The sequence below is a fragment of the Bos taurus genome, chromosome 24 (assembly GCF_002263795.3).
Source record: "Bos taurus isolate L1 Dominette 01449 registration number 42190680 breed Hereford chromosome 24, ARS-UCD2.0, whole genome shotgun sequence".
Taxonomy (NCBI): Eukaryota; Metazoa; Chordata; class Mammalia; order Artiodactyla; family Bovidae; genus Bos; species Bos taurus.
Genome location: NC_037351.1, coordinates 55,275,702 through 55,294,471, shown reverse-complemented (window position 1 = coordinate 55,294,471; position 18,770 = coordinate 55,275,702). Strand labels below are relative to the sequence as shown.

The following is an 18,770-nucleotide window of genomic DNA, read 5'->3' as shown; positions in this document are numbered from 1 at the left end:
TTGGAAGAAAAGCTATGACCAACCTAGGCAGCATATTAAAAAGCAGAGACATCACTGCCAACAAATGTCCATATAGTCAAAGTGATGGTTTTTCCAGTATTCATCTACAGATGAGAGAGTTGGACCACAAAGAAGGCTGAGCACCAAAGAATTGATGCTTTTGAATTGTGGTATTGGAGAAGACTCTTGAGAGTCCCTTGGACTGCAAGGAGATCTAACCAGTCAATCGTGAAGGAAATCAGTCCTGAATATTCATTGGAGGGACTGATGCTGAAGCTGAAGCTCTGATACTTTGGCCACCTGATGGAAAGAACTGACTAATTGGAAAAGACCCTGATGCTGGGAAAGACTGAGGGCAGGAGGAGAAGTGGGTGACAGAGGATGAGATGGTAGGATGGCATCACTGACTCAGTGGACTTGAGTTTGAAGCAAGCGCCGGGAGTTGGTGATGGACAGGGTGGCCCGGCATGCTGCGGTCCATGGGGTCTCAAAGAGGTGGACACGACTTAGTGATGGAACAACAACAAATAAATAAGTGTTTCCTTTGGCTAAGCAATACTGAATATAATGTTTTGAGTGATAAAAATAATTATTGAGAGCACGGACATGATTTCCAAAATGGTATAAAAGTTCATGATCCCATGGTTTGTGCTTTCTTGACCTCGCCCACAAGTAGTAATCAGCAATATTGCAAATTCCTAATTCTTCTTTTCAATACAGACAACACAGAGTACTCTGTAAGAACATAATGCAATGAAAACATAAATAAACACCAAGTATTTTTCCCAAATGAAAGCACACAGTTATGGGAACGCAGTGCATATTTTTCTACTCTCCGTCTCAGTCTCTGCAACACGAATTAGCAGCTTCTCCACACTTGAGTCCGAGCTCTGCTCTCCACGTGACAACGTCCGGCGAGGTCACGTCTCAGGAGCTAACCCTGTACATGAATGAAAACAGCAAAAGCACCCAGGAGAGAATTCATTGCTAATCATTCGCTTAGCCATCATTTGCTAAGATGGGAGTCAGACACTTTAAGACATTAGCTTTAAAGCTCACAGCAACAACCTGGACAGGGAGATTTCCCCTGCTTCTGTTTCACCACCGAGGAGGACGCTGAATCTCAAAAAGATTAAGCTGCTTGCCCATGAATAAGCAGACAGACGTGTTTGGTCACAAAGCCCATACCCTCTCCTCAACTCTGTTGCCTCTTATATATTTAAGGCAAATAAAAGAAAACAGTGACCATGTCTTAGGAGACTGAAGAGAGGGACCACAGGAGAGACAAGAGGAATATAATCCTGTCTTAAGAGATTGGCAGCCTCTCACATCGATATGGTTTGTAGTTTCTGAAATCGCAGATCCTGTTCTGCTGCCCACCCTAACGGCTATTCTATGTCCCAGCGTGATACATCTTTCTCTCCAGACATGACTTGGATCGGTTTGCTGCATTTATACTCTTTTAAATTTCTTTTGCACATGCTCAGGGCATCATTTTGGAGAGCAGTCAATTGCTCAGGGAACTGATTCCGTGATGCTTTCAAGGCTGTCACCTGTTTCTCATTATTTCTTTCCTGAGCTTAGCGAACGGACATGAGTGTTCTCTACGGTGGGAATGAAAAGTCTGTGGCCAGAAAAACAAAATCACACTCACCATCATTGTGCTCTTCCTATTATAGTCTCGTCTCCCTGGTCAGCGTGATGCGTCCTGGAATGAAGAGAAAACCTGCTCAACAACAAGGACTTTTATTCACTGCAGCCTTAGAGGCCTTCCCGTTAATGTCCAGGGTCAGGAACTAGGCTGATGGGTCACATGAGGTTGGCAGCATATGGTAAAATAATTAGCAGGTCATCCTAGACTCGAGCAGGTGCTGTCCTGTGAATGAGAACCACAGAGAGTTTGCAGCAGGCCAAGATCATGCAGAATGGTGCCAAAACCCAAAATCACTACATGAGAGCAAATCAACAAAGTGAGATCACGAAAGAGGAACAGCTCCTCCAAAAAGAGATGAGAAAAATGTGCTGTCTTGACAATAAGAGTAATTTAAATTAAGTTAAACTAAGATGGGAGGAAATGAGAAGAGATAGAAAAAACAGATACATTCAGCTATAAAATACCAAATACATGCATTTCAGGCAGTTTAAGAAAACTGGAAGCAAATATCTTTAAAAGCCTAACATGAGTAGTCAATAGATAAATGGACAAATAAAGAGAATAGACAGTTTACAAAGAGAAGAAATATGAAGGAAAATATCCCTTTTCACTAGAAATAAATCTATTTTTTCAAATGGTGTATTCTTCTGGTCAGTTAAATTCATACTTTTTAAAGTGCATCATTCCCATTGAAGATGAGAATCAAAGGAAATAAACACTTTCAAACATTGCTGATGGTACTCTGAATTAGCATAAATCTTTTACAAAGAAATCTGGCAATGGATATCAAAGTCCCCCAATATTTATATATTTTGGCTGCCTTAGAAACTGACTCTAAGGAAAAAATCTTTAGTATACATACAAAGATATTCGTTACAGCATTATTTATGGTCAACATACAGAAATAAACCCCAAAACATCCTGAAAAGGAAAAATGACAGATCCAGTCAATGAAATATGACAGCAAAAGTGATTTTGTGTATGTGTTTGCTACATTTATTTTGGTTTTTTTAGCTTTCTGTTTTATATTGGAGTATAACTGATTATCAGTGTTGTGGTGGTTTCAGGGGCACAGCAGAGCGACTCAGCCGTACACACACCCGTATCCATTCTGAAAAAGTGATTATTATGAAGACTAAACACTTTGGAAGTGCTTTTGCAATCATATTGATTGAGAAAGAGCAAGCAAAAAATTCTATGATAATAAATACAAACAAACAAATTTTGTATCAGAAAAAGGAGACTGAAAAGAAACATACTAAAATAACAGCAAGGATTGTACAAGCATGGTGGAACTCTCGCTATTATATATTTTTTCTTCATTTGCCACACCTTCCTCAATGTGATTGCATCACTTTTATTAATGCGATTTTTAAGGAGTAGAGCTAACATTTTAAAATCACTATCTTTTTAAAAACTCATTGAAGGATCAGAGAAAAAAACCCAAACACTGACAAGACACACACAGCATTTATATTTAAGGGAAAGATAACAGGAAGGCATCTAAATAGGTCCTATAATCTATAAAGAGATAAACCTCTTTTATCTGGAAGACAATGTATTGAATGTATTGAAACATGCAGAAAAGCTTGGTGAAGAGGAATACATGCCAAAAGAAATGAATTTCCTTCTAAAATACGTTGAAATGTACATAGATAAGGAAGTGAAAAACAGATTTCTATGAGGTAGCCTGGGCTACAGTCTTCTGTTCTTGCCATTTTAGGCCGTATGGACTCAGTAAACAAGTCTGTTTGACATTGTCTCAGAGTATCTTCCCTGAGGCCAGAAGGCTCTATTAGACTTCTTGAATCCTATTCTGACTCTGTAATTCTACAGACTGTATTAAACAATAAACAATTAAGAATTAAATAATAAGGAGGCTTCCCTGGTGGCTCAGTGGTAAAGAACCGCCTGCCAATGCAGGAGACGTGGGTTCGATCCCTGGGTCAGGAAGATCACCTGGAGAAGGAAATGGCAACTTCCTCTGGTATTCTTGCCTGGGACGTCCCATTCACAGAGGAGCCTGGCAGGCTACAGTCCATGGGGTCACTAAAGAGTCGGACAAGACTTAGTGACTAAAACAACAACAACAAATTGGGATGTCTCATGGTATCATATTGGGTAGGTGGTACTGGAGGCCAGGTGGGGATAGGCGGGGTTAGAAGAAGACAAGTTCTTCCACCGTCTTCAGAAATACCTTCATCCCACACTTGTAGAGACCACATCAAGACAATATTCCATCTGGCTCCAGAAATGAGAAGTTAAAACATAGGTGTTTCCAATGTAGGTGGAGCAGACAAGAAACAAAATCAATTGTATAAAGGGCTTGCTTTTTTGCAGAGTGTGCCATAGATAAGGGCATCCCTGGAGGCGCTAGTGGTAAAAGAAACTGCCTGCCAAGGCAGGAGACCTAAGAGTTGCCGGTTCGCTCCCTGGATCAGGACGATCTCCTGGAGAAGGGCATGGCAACCCACTCCAGTATTCTTGCCTGGAGAATCCCATGTACAGAGGAGCCTGGTGGGCTACAGTCCATGGGGTCGAACAGAGTCAACAGAGTCAGACATGATGGAAGGGACTTAGCATGCCCAGCACACCCATAGGTGAAGGTCATTAAGAGTTTAGATATTGTCTGTGATATTCTGAAGAGTTAATAATCTAGTTCTAAGATAAACATAACTGCATAAAGGAAGAGATAGTTAATTTCTAAACAAAAAATGAAAAAGAACAAAGGAGGCAAGAACTATTATAGAATAAAGCCCTTGGTTGGTGTAACATTTGCTCCTGAAGTATACAGTCTAACATCTTTGCCCAAGGAATGCGTCACAGAAACTTTACTGGGAACAGCAAGACATCAGAGTGGAGACGTTATTTGTCTCTCTGGTTGTAGGCATTTGTTCGTGAAATATACACCAAACGATAAGACCCTCTTCATGTTATAAAGCACATTCTTATAAGCATCATGGCTCATCAGTTTTCCATTCTTAGTGGTATTTTGTTAATTATATTGTTAAGATTCAACATGTTTTTAAGAAGTTGTATTTTACAGGAACTACCCCTGCGCTAGAGTCAATAATTTCTCTTTGGCTGATTATGGACCAAATCAAGGGACAAGAGAAGCCCTGAGATTCGATACAGTAAAGTGTTCTGCACTCCTCAAATTCACAAGAGGACTCATTAAACTTGGTTGTCCATCCTCAACTGAATTCCACACAGTTTCGATGTTTGGGTGAGAGAGAGGCTGTGTAAAGATAACAGAAGAAAGATGGACTGTTCCTCTATACCCTTGTCTACTTGTTTGCTTTCTTGCTCTTAAATTTCAAAATCCTACAGCAACTGAAAAGGGCTTATCTGTGTTCTGCTGAGAGGGGATTTAGGCAATAATGAAAGGAAATTGAGGTTCAGCTTGAAGAATGCCTGCCTGTGCTGGCATGGCAAGTATGTTGTTTTCTGGAAAATATATGCAACTCCTCTTCCCTAAAAAACTCTGTGTTTTGTTATGATGGTAAATATGCCACCTTTTCCTGTGGGCCTGCTGTTACTCTGCTTGGTATTTAGCAGAGAGGACAAAAGTCTACTTTCGTGCCAAGGATAAAGTCTCAAATTGATGAGACTTTGCAAATGAGAGCTCATGGCAGTCTTTTAGAAATATTGTTATTGTCCCTGGAAATAGAAGTAGACATCTACTCTTCATCCAGACTTTCAGAGCATCTATTGTCCCCACATGACTCCACCAGCCTGGAATTTAGAGTTTGAAGCCATTGATTTAAGGTGCTATATGTAGCTCATACCTGCAGTTTGGGGAAAGGTGAAAGCAGTATTTTCAACCAAACAATACTGTGCTCGAATTATTCCTTCTGTCTTCTTTAAAACACAAAAGATTGCTCCTCAGACAAGAAAAATTACTATAAAATACACTATTGATTAAATATATACTAGAATAATACATCTACTTGTAAGCTGTGCACTTACTTTTCTAGCAATCCAGTCTTAATTCAGAAAATATCATAAATAAATATGACACTTTGGCCAGAAGAGGACCTTAATTTCAATGATATCAACCATTATTTCCTGAAATCCAAGTGGCAGGAAGTGACATTTACTGGGAACTCACTCTGGAAAAGAGATGATATCAAATCGTTTGGCGACAGAAAATGAGATGGTTGGATGGCATCACTGACTCAATGGACATGAGGTTGAGCAAACTCTGGGAGATGGTGAAGGACAGGGAAACCTGGCCTGCTACAGTTCATGCAATTACAAGGAGTTGGACACAACTTAGCGAATAAACGACAAACGTCTATTATCTCCGTTGATTATCAAGATCTACTTTTGAAATAAATGTCATTATCCCTATTGCATAGATAAGGAAACCGAGGCAGAGAAAAATTAAGTAAACTTCCTAAGGTAATTCAGCTGATAAGTAAAAAATCCAATAATGAATCTCAAATTTTACGCTATTTACTACATCATTGCTAAATAACTATTACGGAAGTGCTAGTGGCTTATAGAATTCATTAATTCACCTCTCCTTTAAAAAAAAATTATGCATCTATGAGCACAAAACTGAGAGTATTCAAGAGATTAAAGAACAAGGAAAATAAATACAGAAGGAGCCTATAAAGGTTCCTAAAAAGTCAAAGGGCAGGATTAGCAGGTGTTACAATAGGATGTAATTAAGACATACCATGATAAGCACCAAATATTTCATCCTGAAACATTTAAGAGAATGATGTATCTAGATTAAGATTGATAAGAAAATTATTCATATGAGACAAGTTGTACTGGAGTTCCGTTTTGAGGTCTTTTTAAAAAAATATAATTGTGTAAAAGTTCTGGTGTAATGGGTTTCATTGGGATGGAATTTTTCTGCCAATGAGTGAGTGTCCGATGTGAACCTCCTGCTGTCTTAGAATGGTCACCACTGGAGGTCAGAGAGCACACTTGATTGATTTTTGATGGAGAAATTGATACATTGATAAAGCAATCTAGTTGATTTCGAGGCAGCTCCTGATGGGATCTACCACGCTTGGAGAGAAATGGCTTTGACTCTGGGATTTGGTGACAAAAATGTAAGAGCCTGCCGCACCTGAGGCTGAGTTCATGCTGGTTCCTGGTCCAAAAGTCAGACATGTTTTAGGCCTGATGGACGTGTTTCAATGCCAACGTCGGCTTCTCTCGGTTGTATTCTGTTGGCTTCTGCTGGCCCCAGTCCATGCCTAGCTACTGGCACGGCTCCTCCTCCTTGGTTAAGTAGGGGGTTCTAACACTTGCAGATTACTCTTATCCCTGAGCCCCCCACCTTTCCCAGAATCTTCCTGTTTAAACTATTATCTGGTCATAACAAGCTGGGCAAGATTCATGAAATCCCCACACACAATCCAAAAGCATATTGTCATGTTTCTCTGCCTAGATGGTGCAATTCACAGCAAAGTGGGTTTGAGGGGATGGGCAGAAGTGGGGGAGCATTCTTCTCATTCTTTTTCTCAAGCACCTTCTGGAGATTTTTTTGCTTTTCTGTTTTGCTTTTCCATTGTCATGACTGCTCAGAAATAAGAAAGCATCCCAAATATTTCGACTTACATTTTCTTACATGGAGACATGTCAACCATGCGTTCGATGACAGACGGTTGTATGTGTGTGTGTGTGTGTGTGTGTGTTTAAATAACTTTGCCCCATTCTCTAAATCACAGATAATCATGAGCAGAGTTGGTGGTTGTTTTTTTTTTTTTCAAATGGTTGCAAATCCCCAGCCCATGTGATAAAAGATGCTGACATTAATATTCTGGTGTGCAAGCTAATTCCTTCAGCCCAGCTGTGAGGCAGAGGCTCTGTGACCGAGGTGAGACTGCGGCAATGTGCAGCGTGTGCAGGGTCCCCTGAAAGGCTGATCTGTTACTGCACCTTGTGCAAATTATGGCAGCTCGACTGTTTCCATGGATGAGCAGAAGTGGCTGTTTTCTTGCTGCTGCGTTCAATTTACTGACTGCCTCGAAAGGTTCAGAGCGGGCCCTTGGTTTGACTATTAACTATTTACATCCTGTCACTTTCTAGACTTCAATCATCCTTGACCCCTCTAGCTTATAGAGGAGCGATCAGTAAACATAATAGTGTGAAGTCCTTCCCTGGTAGCTCAGCTGGTAAAGAATCCGCCTGCAGTGCAGGAGACCCCGATTCGCTTCCTGGGTCGGGAAGATCCACTGGAGAAGAGATAGGCTACCCACTCCAGTATCCTTGGGCTTCTCTGGTGGCTCAGTGGTAAAGAATCCATCTGCAACTCAGAGACCTGGCTTCAATCCCTGAGTTGGGAAGATTCCCTGGAGACGGGAACAGCTACCCACTCCAGTATTCTGACCTGGAGAATTCCACGGACTGTACAGTCCATGAGTCATAAAGAGTCGGACACAACTAAGCAACTTTCACTTTCAGTTTTTCAGAGCATTTAGCTCCTGTCTCTGCAATGTGTTCATTAAGCAAATCTCTATGTCACTTGGGGCCCCATAGATCAAGCCACCCAGTGTTCCAAAGAGTAACAGGTTGCAAAGACTACTCACAAAGGAAAAGGACCCCCACCTTCCTTATCACTCTTGGGATATATACCAGCAATTAACCCTGTACTTTCTTATATTATCATGTAGCTATTATTTCTTGCACATTTTCCTATCCTCCCATATAGATTTTCAGGTCCTTTTGTGTGTGTGTGTGTGTGTGTGTGAGTATGTGTGTGTGTGTTTCCTTCTCCAGAGGACAGGGAGCCATTTAAGATTTTTAAGGAAGAAAGATCTTTTTATATATTTATTTATATTATTTTTGGCCACACTTCAGGGCACATGGGATCTTAGTTCCCAGTAAGGGACTGAATCCATGCCCTCTGCACTGGAAGCTTGGAGTCTTAACCACTGGACCACCAGAGAAGTCCCAAGGTCTTTTTCCAAAAATTCATTTTTTTATACAATCTTAAAAGGTTACACTCCATTTATAGTTACTACAAAATATTGACTATATTCCATGTATTGCACTTTAGCCTTTAACCTATCTTACACCAAGAGTTTGTATGTCCCACTCCCCCTTCCTTACGTTGGCTCCCCACCACTGCCAACCTCTAGTTTGTTCTCTGTATATCTGTGGGTCTGCTTCTTTCTCGTATGTGGTGTGTGTGTGTGTGTGTGTGTGAATATATGTATTCACAATGCAGTACTTCTCCACCATAAAATGAAATGTTGTCATTTGCAGCAATATGGATAGACTTGGAAAGCATTATGCTCAGTGAAAAAGTCAGATTTTCAGGTACTCGATTTTAAAAAGTAGTATCTCCTTCAAATCCTCTTCAGCTTCTAACCAAACACCTGGTTTAAACACAACCCTTACTGCATGAAATATAGTGTGAGGCACATAGTAAATGCTCCATATATGCTTTTTGCTACTGAAATTAAAAACGGAAATGACTGGGGGGAAAGCAACAAGCTTTGACATGATTAGAGAGCATCTGGGTCACTGGGGCAGAGTCCTCTTTTTCTTCCCACCCCTTCTAGCCTCTGGATTGCCGTGTGGAACTCTAGGGCTCTGCCCTGGCTCTGGGTACAGCTAAACAAGGCCCTCTGCAAACAGTTCTGCCCATCAAGCCCTCCAGCCCAATCTCTGTGACTTGCACCCTATGGCACCTTGTTCTCCTGCTGCAACCGACTCTGCGTCCCGCCTGTGGCTGCCTGTTCCTTTACTGCTTCCTGTTCTCATGTTCTACCTGAACATCCTTCTCCTCCTGACCCATAGCCAGGTGACTCCTCCCCACGGAAGGCTTTTGTGACCTACTCCATCGAACGGATCCCTCTTTTTGTACCCTCAGCGTTATCTGTACACTTTAGCATCATTGAACTTATGTGTAAGACCACTCTCTCACCTACCGGATATACGTTCTCAGCAAAGAGGGCTGTGTCTTGTTTATCCTTGAGTGCTTGTGTGCTAAGTTTCTTCAGTCATGTCTGACTCTTCTGTGACCCCATGGACTGTAGCCCACCAAGCTCCTCTGTCCATGGAATTTCCCAGGCAAGAATAATGGAGAGGGTTGCCATTTTCTACTCCAGGGGTTCTTCCCAACCCAGGGATCAAACCTGCATCTCTTGCATCTCCTGCACTGGCAGGCAGATTCTTTACCACTGTGCCACATGGGAAGCCCTAGTTTAAATGTAAGCAAGCACATAACTGGAAAACACAACTGGAGAATGTTATAAGGGCTCATCCTACTAGATGAATCAAACCAGATTTGCTAAGAGCAGAATCCCTCCACCCTCCCAAATCTGTAGCAATGGCACAGCACCACACATGAAAAAAAGTGCTAGCTCTGTTTCGATTGAAGTAAATCAGAAGTTTTAATAAGATGTTGACCCATTCTTAGAAGAGCTGATGCCTTTTTTAAAATCAAAACAGTGGTGGAATAGGTCAAGAAACCTAAAACAGAGAGGCTTGCGTTGTCTCTGCTTGATCTTGGACAATTAATTTAACATCCCTCAATTTCTGGTTTCTTAGGCAATCAGTGAAGATATAATTCCATCCACCCTGTAAGGTTATCATGGAGAATTAAGTGCCAAAAAGTATGAATTCATTGAATGCTAATTTCCTTCCCTAACTTCATCCTGAGTTTCCTTGCTATAGGTTTTGGGATACTGAGTGGAGATAATCCAACTGTTAAAGGGGTGTTTAAAACGATGACCCGAAAAGCATATACTGTGATCACACTCTAATATCCCCTATGAAAAAGAAGCCTTGAGGGATTTAATGCCGTGTCTGTAATAAACAACCTTTATCAAAATTTAAGTTGCTTTCTATGCATTCCACACTAGAGAGAGGTTTAGCTTTAGTTGCCTTTTCATCTGCAAAAGCAATGTTGCATCGGTCAATCAGTCGCTGAAATGGTCTTATCTAAGCCTGATGATTCTGATCCAACACAAGTCTGCAGAGATTAACTACCACGGGAGTACATCATGTCAACTCATTCTACTTCCACAGACTTCCCCACAATGCTTCATCCCTCTATCAGCCAGCTGTCATTGAAAGCCTACCAGGTACTGAGGCCAGAGGGTACGAAGTGGCATCATCATTTCTCAGAGAATGCATGATCTCGTTGGAGAGAAAAACACAGCGATTACAAGATAGCTCACAATGCCCAGCTATGCACGAGGCACTCTAAATGAATGATAAAGACCACGTGTGCTCTGGGAGGTCAGAGGCGAGCACAGCCCCGCTGGGCAGCACTGCAAGCCCAGACTGCACCAGAATGGGAGGTTTAAGTGAGGCCAAATACAAGAGACCACATGGAAAGAATAGCAGGGGAGAGGAGAGTGGGCTGCTGAAAAGGCAGGCAGCATGAAAGCAGGCTCACGTGGGGCGGCGCACGGTCTCACGCAGACACGGTGAGAACGCAGGGCTCCTTGGGGCATGCGTGACCCTCCGGCACAGTGAGAGACCCAGCGACCAAGCCGGGAACCCCTGAATCCTTGAGCAACAGATCCCGGATAGCAAGTGCTGGGGAAAATGGAATTTGCGATCCTGAAAACGATGTGTACCAACTGTTCTGGGTGAAGCTGTATTTGTTGCCCTTCGCACCCTGATTTCCACATACCTTAAATTTTGCTTTCGAAATGACAGCTCCTGCTATGAGCAGATCACAGCACTTATAGACAAAACCTGTGTGTTGGTGATCTGTAATTTCCTGTCGAGTTGCACTGGGAAGTAGGATAACTAAAACAGCCTTCTAGAACTTGTCTTGCTGAGCCCTGTCAAACCCGTTTCCATCCGCCATTATCATCTTACTGCTTTCCCTAGAAATGCCAAATATGGAGACCAAATAGTGGTCAAGATCATCAGTGGGAAGACCAGAAAAAAAAAAGGGAGTAAATGAAATTTTAATATAAATTTCTTTCCCATTCACAAATGTAGCATGATGTGAACACAACACCCAGAAATAGTAAGGACACTATGAGCAGATTCACTCTGCATGTGACCTGAAGCTGGAAAAGAGTACAGAGACTCTTCACCACCAATCTAGAACCTACCTTCAGAATCCTGGGCACGGAGGCTCTCTCAGTCTAAGCAGACGAATTGACTAAATGTTTACTCTTGAACTTCTTTGAACACTAACTTCTGCTTTTCAGTTTGTCGTGTCAATTTGTCTGAAATGGAAAACTGAATAGTTATTTCAAAAGTACAGATGGAGCCCCTTGTTTATAGTATAATTCTTTACACCAAATGGAACTGCAGGAGGTTCAAAATTTGTAAAGGTCTTCCAAAAATCCAAACACATTATTCATTTCAACAAATCTGACAATTTTTGAACTACAGAAATTTTTGAACAATTTTTTTAGTCCATTCGTGTTAACTGAGGTTAATTTGAAGATACTGCTACTTTCCAAAAAGAAGTAGTTGAATTCCAGAAGGCAATTTACACCAGAACATAATTCAGTCAGACTCTTCTATCTTGGGTGAACAAAGAAAATACCTGTACTAAGGACATTAAAATTAAAAAAAAAAATCTAGTTGAACTCATTTTACAGTTAGCAGATAAATGCTTTTAACAAGGTGGTAATGGGTTTTAATCCACTTGCATGAAAGATATAATACAGACATTAGCTTTTCCCATCTCGTTAATTCTTATACTATTGTAATTACATTTGTTATAAGCATTTAGTTTTGTGCTTTAAAAAAATGAATTTTTTTTTTTTTTTTTTTGGTGAAGTGGGAAGAGTGAAATTTCATGGAAAAATAAAATGATTTTAATTTATTTCAGTAAATCATGTTGACTAGAGAGATTACGGCCTAAACTAGCTGATATGTTGACAATCCACCATGGACAAGGTGTTCTCATTATAGAGAATTTTCAAAGCATGTTTTTGGAGGAAGTGCTGGAAATGTACTTTTTTTTTTTTTGGTTCTGGGGATTTGGGGCATATTTTAAAATTTTAATGCTAAAGTTGCTACCTATAAAGAAAGATGAACAGAGAACAGGGAAAGCAAGAAGTCCTGCCAATTGTGGGACTTTTAGACTTTTTTTTTTTTCCCAATAGAGAAATATAAATTGCTGCTTGAAACAAAATTAGTGTCTGTCTTTGGATCCCCTCGATGAGACAGTGTTTGATCTCTTTTAGAGGGGAGAGAAATCCGAACCTGAGTTTTCCCAATCACCTTTGCATTTTACTGCTGACAGACACAATAAAAATAAGAGCACTAAGCCCAGGAGAGCAGGTTCCCAAAGGAAAAATAGGTGACTTGCAAAGAGACTTTGATAATGAGGTGAACCAGCCGCTTCAGTGCACCTTTCTGATACCATCAAAGATCTTGTAGAGAGAAGGAAATCTAACCTCTTTCTTCTTAAAAATGAATCTCGTTCAAAACAACAAAAGAGAAATTTGGAATTTCATGAGGATTACTCAGAATCCTCCAAAATAGTCTTAGCTTTGTCAAATCTGGATTTCAATGTCAGTAATTTAGGGCTAGCTTTATGAATACAATGGCTATCTCCAGCAGCTGGGCCATATTATTTCAGGACTTTTTTTTTTTTTATGCTGAAGTTGGCTATAAGTTCTATGCTTGATTTATGAAGCAAAACACTCTATTTACTGTACAATGCCATAGTGCTGACATGCGGGGTCAGTCCGTAATGCATTTGGAGTGGAGCGTGGGAACGGGGTTAAATGAGCAACATGCAATGGTTTATGAATGTAAAATGTGGCTTTTACAAAAAGAAAGCAAGATTCGAAGGGCCCACATGAAAATTGGGACAAACAGTAGCAAGCTGTTTGAATTTATTTGTAAGCACAAAGATTATATTTGACTAGGCAACTTTGGACGGAAGAGCGGAAAAATGTAAAAAATAAATAAAAATGAACATACAGACTTCCCAACAACCCTCAGGGTAGTAGGAAGACTTCTCATGCTCATCCGTCTCTTCCACTGTAATAATTGCTTCCTTTTTTTAGGCAGTCAGAAATATGGGAAATAAAAAGGGTCAATAGGAATATTTTTTAAATTGATCGGAATTGTCAAATATGGGCCATCAGTAAGCTGAAAAGCCTTAGACTTCTGCACTAATTTAATACAGAGATAATTTCATCCTATTCTGAATTTTAATTCTAAAATAAAAATGAGGCACTCATGTATCTTCTTTCTTACAGAATCAACAAAAGAGATAAAGGGATGAAAGGAAGAGAGGGCCACTGATTTTCTCTCCTGTTAAGATTTCTTCTTTTTTTCTGAGAGGAGGGGAGCAATTTTCCAAATGTTACCAAATGACCATGAAAACCATGTGGAGTCCAGGTGTGAAATTGTTGTTGTTCAGTCACTCAGTCATGGTCGACTCTTTGCGACCCTGTGGACTGCTGCGCGCCAGGCTTCCCTGTCCTTCACTACCTCCCAGAGATTGCTCAAACTCATGTCCACTGAGTTGATGGTGCCATCCAACCATCTCATCCTCTGTCGTCCCCTTTCCCTCCTGCCTTCAGTGTTTCCCAGCATCAGGGTCTTTTCCAATGAGTTGATTCGTCACATCAGGTGGCCAAAGTATTAGAGCTTCAGCTTCAGCATCAGTCCTTCCAATGAATATTCAGGTGTGAGATGGGAGAATATAAAATGGGAAAGAGCTCATCATATGATCTGCTGGTTCTTGATCTGTGAATTCCAACCACTACCCCCTCCCCCGGCCCCGCCATTCAAATCCTTCTAAAATCCTATATTTAATTAGAGATAGCAGAACTTGAGAATGAAACCCTCCAATCTGTATCACATGGGAACTGAAGGATGCCTTTCTTTACATGATGAATGTCAGACAGTGTACCAACAGGGTCAAATTTGTTTTAGGACTATAATACTGGAAGATGCGAGTCCCAGATATTCAACAGCATGAACAGAAAAACAGGCAAGAACTTGGCCAGACCTGCGAAACAGCTGCAAAGTCATTGGGAAAAAGGACAGAAAATGTGAATGAGAAAAACACCTTTGTAGAAACCAATCATTCTGGAGGCCGATTAATCTTGTTTTCATTCCAGACTAGGCTGCAACTGCTGCTTAATGTCTATCAGAACTGGACACTATTTTACAGTGAAAACAAAATGTACTTGAAAAAAAATCCTACTGATAGCTTTTGAGAAAACATTCATACAATTTTTTCCAGATTCTCCTCTGACATGAGTGGCAACTATGCCAGGGTTACCACGTGACCACACGGATGCAGCTCCTGAAAGTGGAATAGCTGTTTGCAAAACATGAACGCTGCCTTCAACAAGTTCGCTCTATGAAGAAAGTAGTCAAAAAGATAATGCCCTAAAGCAACTGAATACTGTAAATATATCTTGCAGGGAGATTATTCTTAGATATGAAGGGTGTGACCCAAATGCTTCAGTGAAACTTACTTTCTTGCTAGCTAGGGAAAGAATGACAAATACCTTCTAATTTGATTAACTCAGGATGAGAGCTGTGGGTCTCCTGCCATTGTTGTGACTGATAGGATTCCAGCTTAACAGCTGCAGTCAGGGAATAATAGCGCTGCCTTTATTTGGGACAAGTTCACTATCAAAGTGAAAATGTTACCAGACCAAGGCAAGAAGAAAAGTGCAGAGGTCCGTGGCCCCAAGAGTCTTGGAAGGCCTCCACGTCTTGGCTTGAATTAAAGGGTCTGATTTGGTAGGGTCTGCAGCACCAGTAGGTGAGCTGTGGTTGTTTAGTTGCTAAGTCATGTCTGACTCTTTTCGACCCCATGGACTATAGCCCACCAGGCTCCTCCATCCATGGGATTTCCCAGGCAAGAGCACTGGAGGGGGCTGCCATTTCCTTCTCCAGGGGATCTTCCCGATCTGGAATGAAACCTGGGTCTCCTGCATTGGCCAGCAGATTCTTTACTGCTGAACCCTCAGGGAAGCCCCAAGAGATCAGTAGATAATCCAACATCAGTGAGGCGGATGCCAACTCAGCCCACAGCACCATTAGATAACTGTTCTTTCTGTTGAAACAGAGTAGGGAGCACAATGAGACTTTTGTAATATTAAAATGTCCCCTGCTCCCCATTGACGTTCTGAGAAGCCATTTGATAGTTTGCATCAAGTGAAACAGCCTGAAGGAGCGAAAGCCCACAGACGGGTACTGCCTGGAAGTGAAAGTCTCTGAGTCCTGTCCGATTCTTTGCAACCTCCAGGCCAGAACACTGGAGTGGTAGCCTTTCCCTTCTCCAGTACAGCCTACTACAGTGCAAATGCTGACTCTGCTTAGCTTCCTGTAAGCCCGTGTCAATACAGTAAAGGACTAAGAGAAGGAGTTGCAATGAAGTCCTAACTTTTTTGAAAGAAAACTTTTAAAAAACTTAGAGACAAAATAATATTAGATAGAAAACATGTGAAGGAAAATACAACATCAAGCAATAAAAATGGAAAGAGTTTTCCAGGGGATTCAGCTCTTCACCCCTTTCCCCCTCTCACCTCTGCATGCTGACACCAAGTGACTCTTCCTGATCAACGCTCAACCTTCCAGTCACCTTTGACTTCCTGTATGCATCTCCTCCAAGTCGTGAAAATTCTCAACCACGATCCTCTTTTGTTTCCTCCGTTTTCAGTCTTATCACCTTTGTTGAGGCTCTTGTCACATCTTATTGTGTCTCTTTGTCCCCTCTCTTCTCTTTTCACTTCAATTCATGCCATAAACCAGCGCCAAAGTAACCATCTTAGGAAGGACGTCTGGTGTTCCACGCCCCTGCCCTGAAATCTCCAGGTGCTCCCAGCTCCCTAAGGACGTGAACTGCTGACCCCTCGTCGTTGCTCTCATGGGTCTGTACGCTGCAGCTCCAACTTATTTTGGAGTCTACCTGTACACTAGGTCCTCCAGCCCAACGCTAATCACCAGATTCCCTACACCTAACGTTTACTGCCTACAATTGTTTTTTGTTTTGTTTTACTGAAGTATAGATGTTTACAAGGTTGTATTAGTTTCAGGTGTACAGCAAAGTGATTCGGTCATATATGCATATATATTTATTCTTTTTCAGATGCTCTTCCCTTATAGGTTATCACAAAATACTGAGTGTAGTTCCTTGTACTATATAGTAGTCCTTGTTGGTTATAAATAAATAATAATAGTGTGTATATGTTGAGCTTCCCAGGTGGCTCAGTAGGAAAGAATACACCTGCCAATGCAGGAGTCATGGGAGATGCAGGTTCAATCCCTGGGTGGGGAAGATCTGCTGGAGAAGGAAATGGCAACCAGCTCCAGTATTCCTGCCTAGAAAACTCCATGGACAGAGGAGCCTGGCGGGCTGCAATCCATGGAGTTGCAAAGAATCAGACACAATTGAGTGACACCCGTGCACACATGCAGTGTGTATATGTTAATCCTAAACTCCTAAATTTTTTTTTTTTTTGGCCAGGAGAAATATCAATAACCTCAGATATGCAGATGACACCACCCATGGCAGAAAGTGAAGAAGAACTAAAGAGCCTCTTGATGAAAGTGAAAGAGGAGAGTGAAAAAGTTGGCTTAAAGCTCAACATTCAGAAAACTAAGATCATGGCATCCGGTCCCATCACTTCATAGGAAATAGATGGGGAAACAGTGGAAACAGTGGCTGATTTTATTTTGGGGGGCTCCAAAATCACTGCAGATGGTGATTGCAGCCATGAAATTAAAATATACTTACTCTTTGGAAGGCAAGTTATGACCAACCTAGACAGCATATTACAAAGCAGAGACATTACTTTGTCAACAAAGGTCCATCTAGTCAAGGCTATGGTTTTTCCAGTAATCATGTATGGATGTGAGAGTTGGACTATAAAGAAAGCTAAGCGCCGAAGAATTGATGCTTTTGAACTGTGATGCTGGAGAAGACTCTTGAGAGTCCCTTGGACTGCAAGGAGATCCAACCAGTTCATCCTAAAGGAGATCAGTCCTGGATGTTCATTAGAAGGACTGATGTTGAAGCTGAAACTCCAATACTTTGGCCATCTGATGCGAAGAGCTGACTCATTGGAAAAGACCCTGATGCTAGGAAAGATTGAAGGCAGGAGGAGAAGGGGACGACAGAGGATGAGATGGTTGGATGCCATCACCGATTCAATGGACATGGGTTTGGGTGGACTCCAGGAGTTGGTGATAGACAGGGAGGCCTGGTGTGCTGCAGTTCATGGGGTCGCAAAGACTTGGACATGACTAAGCAGCTGAACTGAACTGAACTGAAACTCCTAATTTATCCTTCCCCCCTAATGCTTACAATTGTTAAATTTTACTCATCTTTAAGACACATTTCACACATTATTTCCATCTGATAAAATTGCTCCTATTTATCAGGTAGATGTAATATCCCTTCTCTATTAAATCTTCTTTTTGGCAATTATTTTATGTTGTCCACTTCAGTAGCTACCTGGTTACTTATCTCATTGCACCAAGTTTAAACTCCTTGAGGGTAAGAATCTCTTACACATTTCTGGTATTCCCTGTAGCACTCTGAATAGTGCCTTAGATGTAATAACATACTCCAACTACTTGTTCCTTGGAAGAAAAGCTATGACCAACCTAGACAGCATATTAAAAAGCAGAGATATTACTTTGCCAACAAAGGTCCATCTAGTCAAAGCTCTGGGTTTTCCAGTAGTCATGGATAGATGTAAGAGTTGGACTATAAAGAAAGCTCAGTGCCTAAGAATTGATGCTTTTAAACTGTGGTGTTGGAGAAGACTCTTGAGAGTCCCTTGGACTGAAAGAAGATCCAACCAGTCAATCCTAAAGGAAATCAGACCTGAATATTTATTGGAAGGACTGATGCTGAAGCTGAAGCTCCAATACTTTGGCCCCCTAATGCGAAGAACGGACTCATTAGAGAAGACCCTGATGCTGAAAGATTGAAGGCAGAAGGAGAGGGGAGGACAGAGGATGAGATGGTTGGATGGCATTACCAACTTCATGGACATGAATTTGAGCAAGCTCCAAGAGTTGGTGATGAACAGGGAAGCCTGGCATGCTGCAGTCCCTGGGGTGACAAAGAGTCAGACATGACTGAGCAACTGAACTGAACTGAACTTCATAAAATGTACTCTGTCTTGAACAAGATGGAAATATAAAATTCAATAAGAAAGAAAAATAAAACTTTATGGAT

The 18,770-nt window shown here is 41.3% G+C and overlaps 1 long non-coding RNA gene across 1 annotated transcript in view; it reads right to left on the bottom strand.

Annotated features, from left to right (window-relative positions):
- The window catches only part of LOC132343741 (uncharacterized), a 59,057-nt gene that overhangs the window by 21,110 nt on the left and 19,177 nt on the right, over nucleotides 1-18,770 (bottom strand). The window contains exons 2-3 of the long non-coding RNA XR_009492671.1: nucleotides 11,701-11,817; nucleotides 1,655-1,708 (exon numbers count right to left, since the gene is read on the bottom strand). This is a non-coding gene — a long non-coding RNA (uncharacterized lncRNA). The remainder of the gene's footprint in view (nucleotides 1-1,654; nucleotides 1,709-11,700; nucleotides 11,818-18,770) is intronic.